Here is a 7,188-nt window from a genome sequence, read left to right on the forward strand (position 1 = left end):
ATCATCATTTTTGGGAATGTGTTGGAAAAACATGCATTAATGTCACGCCATAGTCAGCAGGGCTTTTAAGACAACGGTGTGTCTGTACCGTCTGCAACAATGATAACTGTGTACGCCATGTCAGCTGATGTCCAGATGACCTCCTGGTCACATGTGGGGCAAAAAATGTTTGTCCTGTTTAATGAATTTACACCAGGGTCGAGTGAGAATCCTAAAACCATATATTACATACTGTAAATATGTAAAGATATATACTAATTGTGTGTTAACTGCATTTCTAAAGAGAAACAGCAGCTGGTCCGTTCCCACTAACAGAATTATATCGAAATGAAGATAAGTATTTTTTTCAGCTACCTGTAAATTATTTTCAACCCATCTACATTTAGCATCAACAGCTAAAAGGACCTTTAGTATTTTAAGCGGGTGCGTGGAATGCAGAGCACCGTGGTAGCTTGGACCCATGAAATCCCCCAGGGAGCTTTAAGAATCCTGTTTTCTCTTATTTCTCCCTGGTCACATGCATCCTAATACAGACTGAAGACTGAAACGCTTCCTTCTGCAGAAACGTCACCGTAGTAAATACTCTTTTTCATTTAAGAACTATAATCTCATGTGGAATGGGATGGAATATTTTGTTCATTCACCGTCAAACAAAACAATATTTAGTCTTTTATTGTAGTACCATATTAGCAAACCATTTTAGCCTCAATTTTGAAGACAGATTAGTTCATTTTTTACAATATTATCATTGATATTATGCATTATTATTTCATGCACCAGCCTCCTCTTATTGGTGCCTACAGGAGTTGTGGTCAAATGTTAATAAATTGTTATATCTATATACAGTATAGATCTGCTTAAAACTACATTATGTGTGTGGAGCTGATAGTTGAGTAGTGCAAGTGCTTTACAAAGAGGTTAAATAAAAAAATAAATGAATTAACTTTTTTATGATATGTGGTGGTTGCTCTATCCATACTCGATCAGTGTGTACTGTAGTGCTTCCTTTTTTACACAAGAGGGCGATGTGTGCTTTTCTAAACCGCGTCATCATTGCAAAGCATTCAATCACATGCAGGAGATTTCTGAAGCATTAAGCCATTAAGCGGCATTCATTTTATTTTTTTGCATTAAAACAAAAATCCGCCTCTCTGTCCAAAGGCCAGACGGGCTGCAAGTGTACTATGGTTTTTATCAGCTTGTAAAATATATATATATATATATATATATATATATACACAGTACCAGTGAATTCGCTATTTCTCATCAAATAAGAAAATGTTTCCAAACCTTTGACTAAAACAAGCAGATTGTGTGGGAGCAGCATGTTGTCTCACAAAGCCCACATTGTCATCTGTCGCACCAGACACATTTCACCCACATTCCTGCAGCCTCTCTACCTCGGTTGTCACGATCTGAGCGTGGATGCTGAATCACAGAGTCTAAAGATAGATGCTTATTTGCAGCAGCAGCGTGGGTCAAGCAGTGTGGCATAAAGGTGAATCAGAAGTCACGCAGAGGACTTGTAACGGTTCAACAGCCCTTTTTTGCAATGCAAAAAAGAGGCAGGCATATGCCTCCCTTGTCCTCCCACCTCAGGCCTCCTGAGAAATTGTGTTTGTCAGAGTCATAAAACTGTCCCATAACCCCATAACCTCTGTGATATTCATGATCCAAAGTTTTTGCCTCGCATGACAGCTTGATGAGTGTAAGACCCGAGTCCGTTCCCATGGCTCAACCACAACAAGCACATTGTCTGCTCGGCTACCACGAGACGAGCGACAGTCCAGACTCCGCGGGCCCTCATTGGTTCAGCGCAGGAGCCCGCTCTGTTTACTGATGTCAGAGGCGGGAAGGAGCCCGTAATAGGCAACGGCTCTCCTCGACGTCCCAAGCTGTTTATGAACAAGGTGAAAAATGACACTTTTGTTGCCCCTCGCTGCGTCCGTCTCTCCCACCGTGCCCCGGCCTGTCCAACGCTGTCCTGTCTAATCAATAAGAGCACTTCTGCGGGTAAAAAGACAGAAAAAGAGGAGGGGGGGGGGGGGGGGGGGGTCATTTGGACGGTGAAGGCCGTAATGCAGAATCTCATAAACATGCATTAATCAGAGCAGAGGTCTGGTGTAACTGCTGTGGCATTCAAATAAAGACACAGGCTGGTGGGGTGATGAGTCACAGCTTGTGCTCCAGTCGAGTCGTGTCTTTTCCAAAGCCATCCACTGTGGTTCTGACAACCACGTACACAACAGCTGCTGCATTGACGGGTGTCTTGACAAAAGAAAGGCAGGGGTTTCAAATGATAGTAGTTCTGCCCTGTCGTAAACAATTTACTTTAGTTTAACTCCTTGTGGGATATTCTGTGGAATGAGGGGTGAAACATGTCTCCTACTGGCAAAGATTCTGTATTAAATGTTCTATCCATGATAGAATTATAGCAGATATTATAGGGATATTTATATAAAAAATAAACCACGTCTCCCTTCAAAAAAAGTTGCCCCGCTTCCATGTGTTTGTGTTTTGTTATTCTAGCTTCCCTTTAATGGGGCGGTGGTGTGTGCATGCTAGGGCATGTTATTGCATGCCAGGGCATGCTAGTACATGCTAGGGCATGCTAGGCCATGCTAGGGCATGTTTGTGCGTGCTAGTGTATGCCAGAGCATGTTATTGCCAAACAGTGTTAGCGCTGTTGGCATAGTTTGCTGCGTGCTGCGCGCTCATCTTTCGCCATGTGGAGAGAGGTGTGGAGGCACAAGCTGAAATTCTTATTGAGCATCTTTTGAATACAGTAATTCACTGGTTGAAGTCTGATCCCAAACTGCTGCGAGAAACTTGCAGAGCCCTTTTTTTATATAACCGTGATTGATTTCTATCTTACCGATTAGAGAATTACTTGATTTATAATATAAACAACTTTAAACATATAACAATTCTCAAGACTGTGGAGTTGTGAAATTGTCATTATTATTATCATTATTATGATAATTAAATGCTTTATGATGACAGTTTTCGCATGTGTATGCTTGTGTGCTTTTGTTTCAAATAGCAGCATTGACTATTAAACTTTTATTAATCTTATTATAAAATCATTAAAAAAATCATTCATTTAAGCTGTCGTTGGAGTTTCCATGGAAATACATTTGTATCGACAGAGCAGAGCATCTTTTTAAGGGCGGTAATGTGCTGGGCATTGATGAGTGTTGATGGAAGAACATTCATTGGAATTATGACAATGTAACAACAATACTGACGCGTTCAAAATGATCCACCTGCAATACATCCATTGTGCAGAAAAATACCCAAATAATCAATTCACCTGTCTATCCAGCAGGGAGCAGCATTCGGCTCCCTCCGTGCACACGGCCTCAGGGAGCCTCAGCAGCCCCACTGAGAAGCTCTGTGCTGCTATATGTTGTGCTATTTATAAAAGTCCTGATTCAGCTTCACTGATGATTCCAATTCCAATAGAAATTCGAACAAAGCACGTATCTACCCCAAGTCCCTCTTGGGGTAGATACCAGATAAGATGAGTTACTTACAGACTCGCAGGTACATCAACTGTTTTTTAATGCCAAAATGTTGCAACGATAAAACATGAAATTGTGTAAAATGCCTGCATTTCAAGCATTTAGAGTGCAACATGCAGCTATTCGGCTCATTCTGCAATGCATTGAGTCTTACACGTGTGGTCCCAGTGAGGTGAAACGGGCTCCGACCATTCAGGGCTATGACATGATACCTTCTGTTGTTCATTTTCTTATGATGCCAGTTCTTCGTCTCCCTGCTCGAACTTATGTCATTTTTTATGGTTAAGGAAAGTAACTGTTTCTTTTGAGCATTTATCCTATGCATATGCCTAAACTGATGGATTTTACCACATATTTACATAAAAGATGGGCATCAGCACTTTTTATTTTGATCTTCATCATAAGTCTGTCCCTCTTGTACTAAAAGGGCCAATGTGTAGGCTTTAGGGGGATACAATAACAATACAATATCATATAATGTATGTTTCCATTAATAACCCTTACTATTATAATATTGTTTGCATGAAATCATCCATCTTATCTAAATACGGAGCAGATATTTTATAGGAGTCCACCATCTTTCTACAGTAGCCCAGAGGAGACAAATCAAAAACAGGCTGTTCATGTTTTCATAGCAACCACCGTTCTCATGGTTCTCCTGCTTGGCAGAGTGCAAAAACCTCACCACCAGATGCCACCCAATCCTACGCACTGGACCTTCTAACATTGCCATTTTCTATCAGAAGATTAGATTAGAATACTGATCAGCATCAGAGATAATACTGGAATTGGTTCAAATGAAATAACTGTTTCTTTACACATAAAATAATACAAATCTCATTCATTCATTTGTTCATTCTCACACTCAGGATGGCACATAATCAGACTTTTCTACTGCTCTTAATAACGGTTCAGCCTGCTGTACATACAATGTGATTAGCTTAATTACTAATGAGTTCATTTTATTTTCTCCCTCCTTCGTCTTGCAATTTACTTTAATTTTCCGATTCACCTTTGATCAGATCAGTTTTCTGTTTGTTATTCCACACTAGGTTCTCTTTAGGGAAGACTCTTGCAATCCCACCTGAGTTTTGGTCCTTTCTTGTGCAGCTGCAGTGCTTTATCTTCATACCTTTTTTTACCCCGGCACAAATAAATAAAGTAAATAAAATCTTGAGCAGCCATGCGTGCGCTCAACCAGCGATTCAAATTCAATCTAAAAGAAGAGAGTCGCTCTCACATCTATTCAAGGACAGTGTTTTGAATGAGGTTCCAGTTACCATGGAAAAAATGTACCTCTGTCCCACAACCCACAGAGTGAAGCCAGCAGGAACTTAATCCAGCGACGAGGGAGGTGGGGTGGGGGGCGGCCTCGATGGCGCGCTACCTGCAATGTGACAACGCGGGATTTTGAAAAACGTGGAACGTCTCGGATGAAGTGATGAACGTGTAAGAGTGCTGACGGATTCTCAGCCTGTTTATAGACGCGTGGTGAAGGATCTTCGTATCAGATGGGGGGACACAGAGGGAGCCATGACAACAAGAGGAGCCTATACTGTCATCATCCCACTGGTTTTCAGGCTTCGTGATGCTTTAGCCCCCCCCCCCCCCCGTGATTGAGTTGCACGTTTATTAAACTCTGCAGCTGTTGTTTGTGAAGGCACCCAGCAAACCGAGTTAATTGATGGACTTATTGAGTTACACTCGCTGCATGCGAAAAAAGAAAAAAGACAAACCCTCCACCACTGAGGGTCAAGAGCACTAATATGAGCTCGACCTCAGCTCGCCCGCCGACACACACACACAACACCTGGTGACAGGCTGGGTTACTGGGAGTTGCCATGAGTTGTTGCATCTGTCCATGCACTCATGTGCATGCACCGTGCATACATGTACAAGTGTGAACTCCCGCGTGCCCGACTGAAAGGTCAGACTCTATTAATACTTCGATTTTTGAACTTTCTGCCTTCGGGGCGCTCTCTGAACAGAGCACCAAACATGACATTTTCTCACCGCAGCGAGAATAAAAGATCCGGCTCTCACTTTGGAAATTGATGATATACTGTTATGTATATTTTAAGACCTGCAAGCTGTGTTCGACCTAAGAGGAGTAAATTAACACTTAAACTTAATGTATATTTAACTTGTTCTTGTGTATTTCATTGTTGTCGGAATATAAAGTCAGTAAACCGCCATGGAACCATTCATTCATATATCATGTAAGTGTTTTTTTATATAATTGGTACATAAGGAGAAATGTAACTAGCAATTTGTGGTGGTTTAAGAGTTTCCCTTCACGAGCTTGAAAGCATTGCAAAGGGTATAAAAGAGCATAAAGAATTTGACTCTGACTTTGGAAAAAGCGATTGCTTGCTATGTATATTTTAACAAGAAAAAGATGCTAAAAATAACCGCATACAGAGGGGAAATAAAATTTAAAGAGCACATACTCAGTTTGAAAAGTGAGCCAGTTTTGCTACACAACAAACTCTGTATTTAATGCGTTCGTTGTGTGTATTGTTCAACACTGAGGGAGGATGTGAGGGGTCTCACATTCAGAGTGTGGTATTTGACTACCTGCGTTTAGCAGATAAACGCTTCACTGAAACAGAGTTAAAATGATTGTTTGGGTTTGCCCTTCTCCCCCACAGTGCAATATAATAAGTGGGTTGAATGTCATGAAGACTGTGGCGAGGGGGTTTCCCCGGGGTGTAAAGTACTGTAGATGGAAAGATGAGGAGGAAGTAGAGGGGCAGACCAGACAGCGTTAATGATACCTGCAGACATTAAAGGTTCAAACTTCCACTGGGTTAGTTTAGATGGGCAGTGACTCATGAAAAGTCGCCTGGGGGCATTTAAACGAGGAAAAACTTCAGTAAAGTGAAATTCGAAGTGGTGTATTTGTGTCTTTTAGTGTAAAAAAAAACACATAACATTTTGACATAATCTTGCAAAAATAGCTTTAAAAATACTGTTTTACAATATTCAAACTGTAATCGAGGCATAGATATACTGTAGATCGGGGATAGATAATGCAGATGTAGGTGGGAACATATTTGCCTGGTTTTAGTGTGTGACGGTTCGCAATCTCAAAAAGTTTCAAGAATGGAGCGACCACCCTGAGCCGCTGTTTATTTGTTGGGAAAACAAAATGAAAACAGCAATTAAAAGCGCAGCAGAAAAACAGAAGTGCACAATTAAAGACATGCTCGGCTGCACGCATGACTCCTCAACTCCTTTGTGCAGCAGCACCCGAGATATCGCCGGTGCTCAATGTATCAATGTCCATGAACAAATAGGATTGGTTGCTGAAAATACCATTAATAATGGCTGCATTCCACTTATTCATCCCCTGTCTTTTTAAACTTGAGAAGCCCATTAGGTCATTAAGCTGACATAAATATCCCTCAGCATGTCCTCAGAGGTGACACGACGCTGACATATCCTCGTCATATCTCAATGTACTTGGAGGGTAATTGCATTTTTGCACGCTGTACTTTTTGCTGCAGCTATGCACTATGGGTAAGCGGATATTTGATGAATGATTACTACCTTCCCCATCTGGTACCATGACACCTGCTACCATCACTGTATGCGAATCATTCGGGAAATCCGCGCACACCTGCTACCATCACTGTATGCGAATCATTCGGGAAATCCGCGC

The sequence above is a fragment of the Pungitius pungitius genome, chromosome 20, assembly GCF_949316345.1.
Source record: "Pungitius pungitius chromosome 20, fPunPun2.1, whole genome shotgun sequence".
NCBI lineage: Eukaryota > Metazoa > Chordata > Actinopteri > Perciformes > Gasterosteidae > Pungitius > Pungitius pungitius.